This window comes from Equus quagga, chromosome 10 (genome assembly GCF_021613505.1).
Source record: "Equus quagga isolate Etosha38 chromosome 10, UCLA_HA_Equagga_1.0, whole genome shotgun sequence".
Classification (NCBI taxonomy): Eukaryota; Metazoa; Chordata; class Mammalia; order Perissodactyla; family Equidae; genus Equus; species Equus quagga.
This window is the reverse complement of record NC_060276.1, coordinates 4,429,773-4,443,944: the sequence shown is the minus strand read 5'-3', so window position 1 is coordinate 4,443,944 and position 14,172 is coordinate 4,429,773. Positions and strand designations below refer to the sequence as shown.

General features: G+C 43.6%; 1 protein-coding gene across 2 annotated transcripts in view; it reads left to right on the top strand.

Moving 5' to 3' along the window:
- The first annotated feature begins 26 nt into the window (after positions 1–26).
- Positions 27–14,172, top strand: part of MTM1 (myotubularin 1) — a 97,955-nt gene continuing 83,809 nt past the window's right edge. For both annotated transcript variants that reach the window (XM_046673875.1, XM_046673874.1), the window contains exon 1: positions 27–73. The gene's annotated coding sequence lies outside the window, so the exon portion shown is untranslated. The remainder of the gene's footprint in view (positions 74–14,172) is intronic.

Below are 14,172 nucleotides of genomic sequence, written 5' to 3'. Positions count from 1 at the left end.
GGGCCCTGGAGGGGGCGGAGCGGGGCCCGGGAGCCGAGCAGCCTGGCAACGGCGGTGGCGCCCGGAGCCCGAGGTGGGTTTGCGCTCGCGGCTGGCTTGGCTCTGAGCCGGGCGCTGCGGGGATCCGTGGTGCGGGGGCCGGGAGGAGGAAGTTGGGACTCGCCGGGCCGGTGGGTCCTGCGGGGCCCGCGGGGCCTCGCAGCAACCGCGGCGGGGGGGGGGCGGCGGTTCGTCCGAGCGTCTTCGCTGTCCCCGCCGACCGGGGCTGAGGCCGGCGAGCAGTAGGCAGGTGCCTCCAGCTTCCCTGTTTCTCCCCACCCGAGGTCCCGGGCCGGCGGCGGGCGAAGGTCGGATGGGAATCCGGGCCGGCGGGCCGGGGCGGGGGTGGGGGCGTCGCGGCCGCTGCCCGGACTTTGCTTCCCCGTCCCGGGGCGGCGAGCGGGCCGGGCGGCGACGCGCCTCGGCTGGTCCTCGCCCTGGCTGTCCGCTCGGGGTGGGTGCCCGGCGCATCCCTGTGGGTCCTGTGGAGCCGCCGCATCCGGCACTGGCCGCGAATCCTCGATCCGCCTTCTCCGCCAGTGTTTCTGTGTCACGCACGAGAGGTTTATCTGCTTTTGCAACAGTTGAGGGAAGATCTGAGAGGGAACGGTTAGTTCCCTGATACGCAGTCGGAAGTATGCACAGGCACGAGCAAGCGCCCTTTGCCGGGTTGCCTCCCTTAGCTGTCTTTTGCTGTGCTCAGGAAGTGAAAACTAATTTTAGTTTATGCCTAAGCAAATATGAAATGAATCTGCTGCACAAATTATATTATGGGCTTTATAGACACAAAGTATGAGGCAAAGTGGATTGTGACTGGCTTTTAAACAGACATGCTAGACCTTCACAAGAATGGAATCATGACATATTAGAATTGATTAAGATCTTGAAGTTCATATAGTTCATCTGTTTCCCAGATGGGGAAACCGAGGCCCAGAGAGGGTAACTAACGTGACCTAGGCTTCGGGGCAACTTAGCAAAGCTAGTGTCGCAAGTCAGGTCTCTGGGGGTATCTTGGCGTCTGTCTAGACTGGGTACTTTTTGTCACAGCTCACTTTTGCTCCTTGTGAAGTATCCATGCACCTTAGAGTCTTGAGACTGAGCCAGCGATTTTGCTGTGGTTCAGACCATTTTGAATTCCCTTCAAAACTGGCTTACCAGCCAGATAAGACAGTCAGGCTTGTTAATTTATAGAGACGTTTTGCTTTTATCCAACGTATATTTGCGGCATGATCGCTTATTCACCAGATTTGACTCTGAATGACCTTTGGCTCTCACAAAACCGAACCTACCCTTGAGAGCTTCTACACCATGGCGTAGGTTCAAACCGGTGGTGCTGCCAGTGTTTAATAGCAGCCTCCTGAGGTGCTTGCAAGTGGGGAACATGCACTGGGGCTTTAGATTCTAGTAGGGTTATTAAATGGTTGGTCTCCTTAGAGTTAGAGCTCCTTAAAGTTCTAACTTATATTTATCAAGTTGCCAGCGGTTTCATTCATTCATCGAACCCAGAATGCCCGTGGTATGCGGGCAGTATCCCAAGCCCTGGGAAGACAGCAGACGGCACCACTGCCGAGGTCCCTGCTTGACAGAGCTTATGTGTGGAGAAGCAGACAATAAAAAATAATGATGTATTTTCTAGTGGAGGTGAGCACTGTAAAGGAAAATAGAGCTCTGAAACTGCGTTGACAATACAGCAGGCTGGCATGATTGAGAGTGACTTGGGCATTACTTTGAATTGCCATTTTAGGTTGTTGGCCGCTCCTCCATTAAAGCAAATAGTCAAATCCAAAAGGTAAATGTGTCTGAATCAGAGATTCTCTGGAGTCATCATTTCTCCAGCGATTGCCTTTTGGATGATAAGTTCCTCACAGCCTCATGTTTTCTTGCATTTTGCCCCCTTACTTGCAAACAGTCAGTGGTTTTGAACGCCCAGGGAGGCGATCTTCGAATCCCTTGCTGCCTCAGTATTACCCCAGTCTAGCTATAGAAGGCTCTGCTGACGTCAGTATTGGCTGTTGATTCCATGCCAGTGCCTGCTGGCTTCGGGCTGCCTTACACAAGAAGTTTTCTTCCTGCACGCTGGTTTCAGCTGGGAACCTACCCTCTGAAATGATCGTCAGTCTTTGTGTTGTGTGGTTTGTAAAGAAGCTAGTTCGTTTGAAATTAGCTCTAACGTAAAGAAACATTCAACTTCTTAAGAGCAAGAGTACAAATAAAATGGCATTACTGATAACTTACTATAAAAGTTCATCTGTTTAGTACCTTTTCAGTTCTCTCCTCTTCTGTATGTTCAGTGGCTTCAAAGGAAGTTTTCAAACTTTTACAGGTTCTGAAAAATGATTAAAGTTATAAAAAATACTCCAGTATTCTTTGTTCCAAAATGAAAGGAGAATTAACAAAATGTAGTTAAGTTTAAAAACCACCGAAAGAACATGTGGTTCTCGCTCTTATTGAGGGCTCCAAAATAGGGAGAAAAGCAGAGCCTCTTCAAGGCTTAGTAGGCGACATTTTGAACTGGTGGCCAAAGGATTTCAAAGGCCAGAGTTTCTTGTTATTTCTAAAGTTTTTCAATTTTATAAAAGAATAAGTTGTTTTCATTATTCTTTAGTAATTTCCCTTCCCTGTTTCTGACCTCTTTGAAGTTCTGCTTTCTTTATTTTCTGGTTTCTCAGTTCATTATTCCTTTTTGGCACACGAGGGGACAGGGGCTGTCATTTGTCTATAGGGTGTTGACTCTGGACTTGAATCCTGGCTTTAATATTACCTGTGTGGCTTTCCGCGAGTTACTTACCTCTACTGTGCCTCAGTTTCCTTGTCTGTAAAATGAAATAACAATAAGTAAATACAAATAAATGAAATGAAAATAATAATAGTACCTTCCTTAAAGGGTTGTGGGCAGAACTGAGTGATAATCTACGTTAAGTACTTAGGAGAGCGTCTTGCACATAGTAGGCACTCAAGAAAAGTTAACTCACTGACTTAACTACATGGAACTCCCTTCTTTTCTTTTAAAGAAGAAAATGATTCTTGGCATGTCCTAATAAACTTCTGTAAATCCCGTAAGCATGATTTTGTAGACATTCTTCTGCATTTCATTGTTGACTCAAGGTTTTAGTTTCAGGTGACATTGGCAGCAGTGTTCACAATCTTTCAGTGTTAAGTTCCCTTTACTGTTTGGACTCAGAAATTACTCGAGGCCATATTTTGTTTGTTACTACAAATAAGAATAGAGCAAGAGAGGCTGCCTTCTAATTCCTCTGCTTTGGAAGCGAGAGGGTACCAGGAGACCCAGGTGGAGTTAGTTGAGTGAGATCCAGTTGGCATCCTGTAGTTGAAGGATGGTTTTTCATGTTAAATGTTTACAGTGTATTTTTCCACAAGAGCACCAGGACAGTCTCATCCTTTTCTTTTCTTTTTCGGTGAGGAAGATTCGTGCTGAGCTAACATCTGATGCCAATATTTCTCTTTTTGCTTGAGGAAGATTGTCCCTAACCTCTGTGCCAATCTTCCTCTATTTTGTATGTGAGATGCTGCCACAGCATGGCTTGATGAGCGGTGTGTAGGTCTGTGTGTGGGAGCTGAACCTGTGAACCCTGAGCTGCTGAAGCAGAGTGTGCAGACTTAACCACTATGCCACTAGGCCGGCCCCTCATCCTTTTCTTTTTAAGAATGTGGCAGGCATCTCTGTGGAAAATTGGCATTGTGGACCAGTACTTTCTTTCCATTTCTAGCCAAGGAACAAGGAGTGGCAAAGGATTCTTTTGTCTGTGTGACGTGGTAGAAAGCTTCCTGCGTTTGGATTCCAGAAGTCAGGTTCAAGTCCCAGTTCTGCCCCTTCTTAACTCTGTAACATGGGACAAGTCATTTTACCTCGCTGCAGGTGGCTCTTCCATTTGTAAGATAGAGCTCAGAAAACCTGCACTACCCAGCTCCCGGAGCTCTTCCAAGAGTGAGATGTGCATCAGCACCCTTTGTACGCTTTGGGGCATTATTATTATTGCATTCATGTGTTATATAAGCCGTCGCTATTTGGAGAACTGCTGTAACAGGGCAGCGTCCTTCCTGTTCTTGGCCCATCTCCCCGGTAACTGTAGGTGTGGCCTCTCAGCCTCCTTCTCCTTCTTCTGTCAGCACTGAAATATGCAAGTGTTTTATTGCCCTCTCAAATGGACCTGAAGCCATTGGTACACCTTAGGAGCTTCCATTGTATTCATTCCTAAAACGATAGTACTGTATGGCCAACAATCACAGGGCGAGGGTAAGGTGGATCTCTGCAGCAGGGAACATTGCCTGCCTTTTTCTGCAGTGCCTCAGAAGGAGAGTCTTCCCTTTTTCCAGTCAACACCTCACCTTAGCTCCTCAATGCAGCTTGAGGCCCTGCTGAGTTGGTCCATCCGCACTAGACTGAATGCTCGCACTCCTGGGGTTAGGATGAGAAGAAATCCAGGGACTTGATTGCTGTCCAGGTCTATACCGCCTTCCTTGTTCGAAGAGAATGCGTGCTGAGTGCTCTTTTCTTGTTACTTGAATGTCTCTCAAAATTTTGAAATGACTCCATAAGTAGCTCTTTGAAATTTCATATACTTATATTAGTTTAGTATTGCTGTTCCTCCACTCCTTGTCTTGATAGGTAACACCTGTGTATTTCAGTATTAATTTTTTTTATCTTCCAAGCTTGTCCTAAAGAGGGCCGAGTTTTGAGATGTTTTCCTGGGCGGGTGAAACCTAACATGGCCCTCTACACACAGTAGACATTTAGTAACCATTCTGTGACTTGAACTGGACAAGGGCCCGGGAGTTTAGAATCGTTTGGATGTGTTCGTTTCAGCCAGTTCTGTTGCATGTCTAGAGATCATATTCCCTGACTGCAAGATGAACCGGAGCTCAGGCTTAGCCTTTCTTTCCATGGTCAGTTAGCAAATGAATAAGAAAGCTCTTTGAGTCCAGTGATGGGAGAGGCCTCACACATTGATTTCCCACCCTTTTTCTTCCCAGCTTCTGGAGTTTTGGACTGGTGTCATGAGCAGTTTGAGTTTAGATTCGTTTTTGCTTTGCTTGTTGGTGGGAGGGGGTAAGGGAAGTTGAAGGCTAATAATTGAAAGTAAAAATAAAAGTACCTTGTTTGTAACTCATTCAGCTCTTCTTCCCTTGCCTGTAGCCCTCAACACACAGTGCTGCCCTTTCTTTAGCTTGTGGTAGTTGTTAGATATTGATAGCATGTCCTTACGCTGTGTGAGAGGAAGCACAGTTTCCCAGAGCCTCTCACAGTGCAGTGGGCTGCTGCATCAGGGTGTCGTGCTTTCCCCTTCATGGGAGCCCTGCAGGCAGAAGTGGGTCATAAAGGGGATTCTTAGCATTAGGTGGTGGACTTGAAATTCCCTTGTATGACCCTTAACTTTTGTTATGGCTCTGAGATTATTAGGTGGGGACTGAGAAAATGAGGACTGTGTGGTCAGCATTCATTCCAGCAGGCTTGGAATTGGCCCGAGCTCTTTTACTGAAATAAGAAATGTACCTGCCCCGCAGTGACCTCTGGGCATGATGTGTCAGTACTATTTGTGGGTCACAGTGAAAGGGAAGATTTGCATTTGGTTTCAGTGAGCCCCCAGGAGGGTGCTGCCATTGATACTGGTTATATGGCAAGCAGGATATAAGAAACTCCAGTCAAGATTCCATTTTGAGCTTCCTGGTCCTGAGGTGTTCCTTGCACATGTCGTTGGTTCCGGATCTGTGAGAGAAAGCAAGAGTCCTTACAGCCCTCACAGACAGACGGAGAACAATTGGAGCTGGTCGTCACCTCTTTGTAGCCCTCGTGGTGAGACATAAGTGATTTTGAAAGTTGAGGCTGAGTCTAACTCTGCTGGCCATTTCCCTTCTTCACTGTTATCAACTCTGAGATGACGTGATTGCTTCTCCAGAGGTTCCCATCACTTCTTTTTTTTTTTTTGGAGGAAGATTCGCCCTGAGCTAACTACTGCCAATCCTCCTCTTTTTGCTGAGGAAGACTGGCCCTGAGCTAACATCCATGCCCATCTTCCTCTACTTTATACGTGGGACACCTACCACAGCATGGCTTTTGCCAAGCGGTGCCATGTCTACACCTGGGATCCGAACCAGCGAACCCTGGGCCGCCGAGAAGCGGAACGTGCGAACTTAACCGCTGCGCCACTGGGCCGGCCCCTCCCATCACTTCTATGCCACCAAAACAGTGTTTCCTGGTTGGTAACGATTGTCCTGATGGCCCTGCCCCTCCTCAGCTCCTGGGAGCTTGGGGGAAATGCAGAATCTCAGGCCCCCTCCAGATGACACCACCAGAATCTGCAGTTTAATAAGACCCCCAGGTGATCTGTATGTAAATTAAAGTTTGAGCAGGCTGGTCTAAGTAGCAGTTCACATCCTGGCTTCCTGATCCTTTGAGACTGCGCTGTCCTTTAGAAGGATAATTCAAGCCACATGTGTAATCTGTTTTCCTAGTAGCCGCATTAAACAAGGAAATGGTTGGAATCACTTTTTGTAATATAATTTAACCCAGTATATCCAAAATATTATTTCAACAGTGCTCAGTATAATTATTAGTGAGATGTCCCCCCTTTTTTATACTAAGTTGTTGAAATCCGGCGTGTATTTTACATTTAGAGCACAAACCGTTTGGAGTAGCTGTATTTCACGTGTTCGGGAGCCACATGTGCTGGTGGCTCCAGTGTTGGACAGCGCAGCTTTGAGATACCTTCTGGCCTTGATTTGCTGATGATGTCATTGTATTCGCTGTCAATGCCCGAAGAGCAGTTACAGCCTCCGCTGCCACCTCGGTAATACCTTGCATTAACATTCGGGGTAATCTGTGCCAAGGCCTTCGCCCAGTGTTGTTAGGTACATCTCATTTGAATCCTCACAACATCTCCATGTCATTGCAGAGTTTTTTCTTGGTTTCGGTTTAGTAAGCCGTATTAAGAAGTCACCATTGGTATACGTGTGAAATGGAAGCTGCTTTCTTGGGGGCATCTTCAGAGAACTCGAGGAAGGCCTCCTCTGGCTTATGGGAGAGGGCGGAGAGTCTCTAAATAGAAGTTTCCTTGTGCTGGAATACTACAGACCAGTGGTTTGCCACACTGGCTGCTCATTAGAATCACCTGGGGCGCTTTAACTACCTGCTGCCCGCGCCCCACCCACAGTCATTCAGATTTATTTGATCTCAGGGGAGATCCGACATCTGCAGTTTTTTAAAGGGCTCCAGGTGATTCTGGCGTTCAGCCCAGCCCCGAGCAGCTGCTCTAGGGGCGTGTCTCCAACTTTACAGCGCTGCGAATCACCTGGACTTCTGCTGCAACTGCAGATCCTGACTCAGTGGGTCGGGAACGGGCGGGAGAGCCCTCCTCAGTTGCAGCAAGCTCCCAGGCGATACCAGTGCTGTGGCTTGTGGCTCGCACTTTGACTTGGAGTAGCCAGCCTCAGCAGGATCACCTGAGGGCGTTTCCAAAACGACAAGTTGCCTGGCAGCAAGCCTGGAGTTTCTGATTCAGTAGGTTTGGGTGGGGCCCAGGATCTGTATTTGAGAAGGCGCGCTGTTTTCCGTATTTCATTATAAAGTATTATGTTTACTTTAGGTTTTGTCTAGGCGCACTTCTAGTGCACATTTTTTTTGCATAAATGGATGGTGAATTTTATCAAACCCCTTTCCTGCTTTTATGGAGATGTTTTTCCCTCTTTAAACCTGTTAATGCGTTGGGATATTTTAAGGGATTTTCTAATAAAACTTGGTAGCATTAACCAGGTTTGCATTGCTGGCGGGAACCCAGCGTGGTTTTACTGCTGGACTCGATTGGTACTGTTTTCTTCAGGATTCTTACATCTGTATTTGTGAATGAGACTTGGCTTTAATGTTCCTGTCCTGGCTTGTCCTTGTGTAGTTCAGTGTCGTTTTGCTAGCCCTGTAAAGTGAGGGAGAGTATTCCCTCCTTCGAGTCTCTGGGAGTTTGTGTAAGATTGCTTCTTTCTTCCTTGAATGCTGGCCGCAACTTGCCCTGGCGCCACCTGGGCCGGGAGTGTTTGGTGTGGGTAGATTTTAAACTAATAGTTAACATCTGCTATCTCTGTAGTTACGCCTGTCTTTTCATTCTTAAAATCTTAATATTGTTTATTAGTGCCTTCTCTCTTTTTTTCTTGATTAATCTTACCAGAGGTTTGTCAGTTGTGGTTATGCAGAATGAGGTTTATCAGTATGTGAAAATGAATGAGCATAATTATATTCTCGTTTCTTTTTGATTAATTTTTAATGAGTAAAAACTTAATATGATTTTTTTCCTAAAGCTTGGCCCTCATTTAACATCTGTTACCAATCTTTTTTTTTTTTCTTCTTCTTCCCAAAGCCCCCCGGTACATCGTTGTATATTCTAGTTGTAGGTCCTTCTGGTTGTGCTGTGTGGGACGCTGCCCCAGAATGGCCTGATGAGCGGTGCTAGGTCTGCGCCCAGGATCCGAACTGGCGAAACCCTGGGCCCCCGAAGTGGAGTGCACTGAAGCAGAGCGCACGAATTTAACCACTTGGCCCTGGGGCCAGCCCCTTTATATGATTTTAAGGTCAAACTTATATCAAGGTATATTCCAAAAAACCTTACTTCCACCTCTGTCTCCTGCCAGGCATGCTGTTTCTCACCCCCAGCCCCCATAATCAATATTAGTTTTTAGTTCATTCTTCTGTGTTTCTTCTTTCACAAATTTGCGTAAGCCAGCGCACACACACATTTGTACTTCCCTCCTTTTCTTACACCAAAAAAGTATACTACATACACTATTTAGCCTCTTGCTTTTTTTCACTTAAAATATATCCTGGAAATCATTCTTCTCTTCATTTTCTCCTTCCTTCTTTTGAATTTATTCTGCTGTTCGGATGTTTCAAAACATAGTATTTTTATTATTCTAGTATATTCTAATTTCCGTTGTGATAATTTTGTTCACCTTTGAGTTGTTTAGATGCATATTTTTAAATTTTCAAATGCATTTTCTAGGTATTTTTAAAACTGATCTTTAACTTAACTGCATTATGGTCAGAGAATGTGGTCTGAATACTCGTAGTTCTTTGAAATGTGTCAAGGGTAGGTTTATATAGTATGTTGTGGTTGGCTTCTTTCCCTTAGCATACTGCTTTTTATATTCAGCCATGTTGTCTCCTGTGTCAGCAGTTGGTGGCTTTCTGTTGCTGAGCAGTATTTCATGGCATGGCTGTGATGTAGTTTGTTCAGTCACTAGTTGATGAACATTTGATTTGAGTCACTCTTTGGCCATTATGAATAAAGCTGCTATGGAACATTTGCTTACAAGTCTTTGTGTGGACTCGTCTTTTCATTTGTCTTGTGTAAATACTTAGGCGTGACATTACTGGGCCATATGTTTAGTTTATGTTTAACTTTACTAGAAACTGTCAAACTGTTTTCCAAAATGGTTGTGCCATTTTGCATTGCCCCCAGCCAGGTAAAGAATGAGAGTTCAGCCTGGGCCACATCCTCACCAACACTTGTTATTGTCCGTCTTGTTACATTGTAGCCATGCCAGTGGGTTTATGGTGGTAGCCCGTGGTAGTTTTCATTTGTATATTCTTGGTGAGTAATGATGGTGAGATGTCTTCATGTACTTATTCGACATTCGTATATCTTCTTTGGTGAAGTGTCTGCTCAAATCTTTTGCCTGTTTCTTACTGGATTGTCTGTTTTATTATTAAGTTATAAGAGTTCTTTATGTATTTTGAATAGAAGACCTTTATCAGATATGTGATTTGCAAGTACGTTCTCCCAAACTGTGGCTTACCCTTTCATTTTCTTAACCGTGCCTTTGAAAGAGCAAAGGTTTTTAATTTTGATGAAGTCCAGTTTATCATTTTTTTCCTCTTGCATTTTCTGCTTTTTGTGCTCTAAGAAATCTTTGCTTAACCTAAGTTCACAAAGATTTTCCCCTGTGTCTCCCTCTAGGACTGTTGCAGTAGCTCTAATGTTTAAATCTATTGTGGCAGGCAGACCCTACAGTGGTCCCCGTAATTTCCAAGCCCCAGTGTTCACACCCTGTGTAATCCCCTTCCCTTGAGTTTATAGCCTTGTGAGACCTTGAGCAGAGAGGATCCAGCTAAACCGTACTCCGACTCCTGACCCATGGAAACTGTGAGATAATTAACGTGTGTGGTTTACAGCTACTAAGTTTGTTATGTAGCAATACAAAACTAATACTTCTATGCTTCATTTCAAGTTAATTTTGTATATCGTGTGAAGTAAGTGTCAAGATTCACTTATTTTTCCACATGGATATCAAGTTGTTCCAGCATCATTTGTGGAAAAGACTGTCCTTTTGCCCTTTAATCTCCTGGGTACCTTTGTTGGAAATAGTTGACCACTGCTAGGGCCTCCAAAAGATGGACTTAAGTCTGGACTCTTCTCTTCCATTCATCTTTATGTCTATCCTTATGCTGGTAGTATCTTGTCTTGCATACTGAGGCATTATAGGAAGTCTGGAAATCGGGTAGTGGAAGTACTCCAACTTTGTTCTTTTTTTTCCATCAAGATTATTTTGGCTATTCTTGGTCCTTTGCCTTTCCATGTAAATTTCAGAATCATCTTGTCAATTTCTACAACAAATCCCATTGGGATTTGATAGGGATTGCATTGAAGCTATAGATTGATATTGACATCATAACAATATTGAGTCTTCTAATCCTTGAGCATGATATATATTTCCATATATTTAGATTGTCTTTAAGTTCTCTCAGCAGGGTTTTATAATTTTCAGTGTATGGATCTTGTACACATTTTGTTAAATGTATCCCTAAATATTTCATTTTTAATGTTATGCAAATTATATATATATATATATATATATATATATATATATATGTATATTTTTTTTGGTGAGGAAGCTTCACCCTGAGCTAACATCCACTGCCAATCTTCCTCTTTTTTTGCTTGAGGAAGATTAGCCATGAGCTAACAACTGTGCCAGTCTTCCTCTGTTTAGTTTGTGGGCTGCCTCCACAGCATGGCTGATGAGTGGAGTAGGTCCAGCCCCAGGATCTGAACCTGCGAACCTGGAGCATGAGAGACTTTAACCACTTGGCCACGGGACTGGCCCCTGCAATTGATATTTTTATACTTCAGTGTCCATTTGTTCTTTGCTAATAATACAAATACAATTAATATTTATGTTGACCTTGTGTATCATGAAAGCTTACTAAATTTACTTACTAGTTGTAGTTTTTCTGTAGTATTCTTAGGGTTTTTTACATACTTGATCATATCATCTACAAATACAGTTTTACTTTTTCCCTCCCATACGTTATGCCTTTTATTTCTTTCTCTTTCCTTATTAAACTTGCTAGGATCTCTAAAAGATGTTAAATACAAGCAATAAGAGCAACCATCCTTGCCTTCTTCCCACACTTAGTGGGAAGGGATTTCATCTTTCACCATTAAGTATGATATTAGCTATAGGTTTTTTCATAAGTGCCCTTGACTGTTCCTAGGTTGCTGAGTTTTTTTTTTAAATCATGATTAGATGTTGAATTATGTTTGTAGAAGCCGTGTGTCAGATACAGTCTTCAGGAAAATAGTATACCTCATGAGTAGCCCTGTTGACTCTACATGTCACCATATTCATACCCATTGTCAACCGGCTTTTTCTCCTAATGCTGATAAAACTATTTCCATCTGGAGCTTGGGAATTCTTTTTATTCTTCTCTGAAGCAGCATATATTGCTCCTTCAAAAGCCATGGAAATTCTCTGTGTCGCATTCATGTGTCATTGTTATAGTACTGAAATTTCTTTATCTTCTCTTTCTTTGCTATTCTTTTGACACTGGTTTTGGTTCTTCTTCATCTCCTTGCCTTTTTTATTTCTGCCTTTTTTCTTAGATTATGTCTTCCACATCTACAAAAACTTCCTCCCTGCTAATAGTGCCAAGTTCCAGAAGTGTGTGTGTGTTCGTGTGTTTGATCCTTTCACCTTCTTCTCCAGCAGAGATGAGTGGCTGCTTGTATTTATGGCTGGAATAATAGCTCACTGCCCCAAGGAGGAAGATAACCATTGTCTATGCTCTGGGTCACTGCAAGTGTTTCTCTCTCTGAATCTCCAAGGCTTCTAAAGAAGCCAGTCCTTGGAGATTCCCTTTGGACACTTCTGACTACTATGGCAAACTGCCTATTGGGCAGGCTCCTAGTCCTGCTGCTGGTCTCTGCTAACCTTCAAGGTCAACCTGCTCTTGTAAACCAGGACTAATTAAGATGTATCAAGCCCAGAATTTTCAACTATTGGGAGACGCTAGGCAAAATTTGAAAACCTCACTTGCTACTTTTTACTTCTAGCTCATGTAGAGAAGGGACAGGAAGCTCCAAATCAAAATTATCCAGCCTATTTTTGGAACTCTTCTTTGGAATTGCCTTCAGAGACTGCAGCACCTTTTAAAAAATATCCTCAATGGTGTCAAAACTTTGAATGGGGACTCTGCATTTGACTTTAGGCCGAAATCCTTTTGAAGCCCATCTGTTGCACTTCATCCATGAGTGGGCGCTCATGCTGTGGGAAGCACTGTTTTCTGTTTAAAAGTTGAGATATGGTAAAATTCATGAGATGGTGGCTTACGTAGCTTTAAAATCTAAAGGCACTCTCAAAAGAATTAGAAGAATACTTTGAATAGTGACAGCATTGCTGGAATAAGTGCCCATCATCAGAAGGTACTGCTTTGCAGAACTCTTCTGGCTGCATATGCTCTGGTAGGCATCTCAACAAAGGCCTCGTTACATCTTAGTCGTGCCTCCTGGAGTATTTATTCTGTTTTTGTTCACTAGAAGTACATTTGTTCCTTCTTTTTAATATAGTTTAGAAAGACTCTTCCATGATACAAAGTAATATTGCAGTGGGCAAACAAGAAGGAATGTACTGGTTCAGTGCCTAACAGACATGGATTTGGGAAAAAAAGTCACTATTTGTTTACTTGTCTTTAGGATGAAGGCTAGAGAACTTCTTTGTGATCATCAGATTTTATTACATAGAGATGGAATTCCAAAAACACCTTTTTTGCTCGGCTGCATAAGCAGGAGGTATAACGTCCTCATTTTTTATTTGACCATCTATTAGAGAATGAGAGCAACAGATTGCTGTTAGTGCATAAGAGGACCAGACTGACTGGGTTTGAATTCTCACTTTGACAGTTCTTAGTGCACACATTGTTTAACCTTTTTGTTCCTCGGGGTGTGTGTTTCTATATGAAGATAATAATAGTAGTTGCCTTCTAAGGTTGATGAGAGGATTGAATGAGTTCATCTGTGCTTAGAACAATGCCTGGGACATAGTAGAGGATGAGTAAATGGAAGCCATGATCATTACCGTGAGCGGATGCTCTGTTTTGCTTTACGTGTATAATGTCACCTGTATTATTATCTTTATTACTGTTTAACTTGCCTCATATTTATTCATCTCCCCAACTCAGTTGCTGTCTCCTTGAAGACCTATCTCAATTTTTGTAGACTTGCCTAGCATGGTCCAGAGTGGTTGCCCGGTATATATTTATTGACTGATTTTTGGCCTCCTTGGGAACATGAGTAAGTAATTATATATGCTGAGCAAGGAGTGTCTCAGAAATGATTGGCCTAGTGTCATTTCGTTATTTCTTCTAAGAAGCTATATTAATATTTCAAGGCTGGTTAATTTAATAGGTGTTTGCTGAATGCTTAAGGATGGATTGACAAAGTAAATTGTTCTGAATGTAACCATATGTTGACATGCCATTTTGTAGATTGTTAATTTCTATAGCTAACCTCTTGCCTGTTATGCATTGGATTGTGTCCTCCAAAAAGATATGTTGATAGGCGTAGCCCTCAGTACCTTGGAATGTGACCTTATTTGGAAATAGGGTTGTTGCAGATATAGTTGAGGTCATACTGGAGTAGGGTGAGCCCTTAATCCAATATGACTGGTGTTCTTATAAGAGAAGAGAACACCATGTGAAGACACAGAGACACAAGGGACAACACTGTGTGCCGACAGAGACCGAGCTTGGAGTGATGGAGCTGCAAACCGAGGAACACCACGCCTTGCCGGCGACAGCCGGAAGCTGGGAGAAGCAAGGAAGGATCCTCCCCTGGAGCCTTCAGAGGAGTGTGG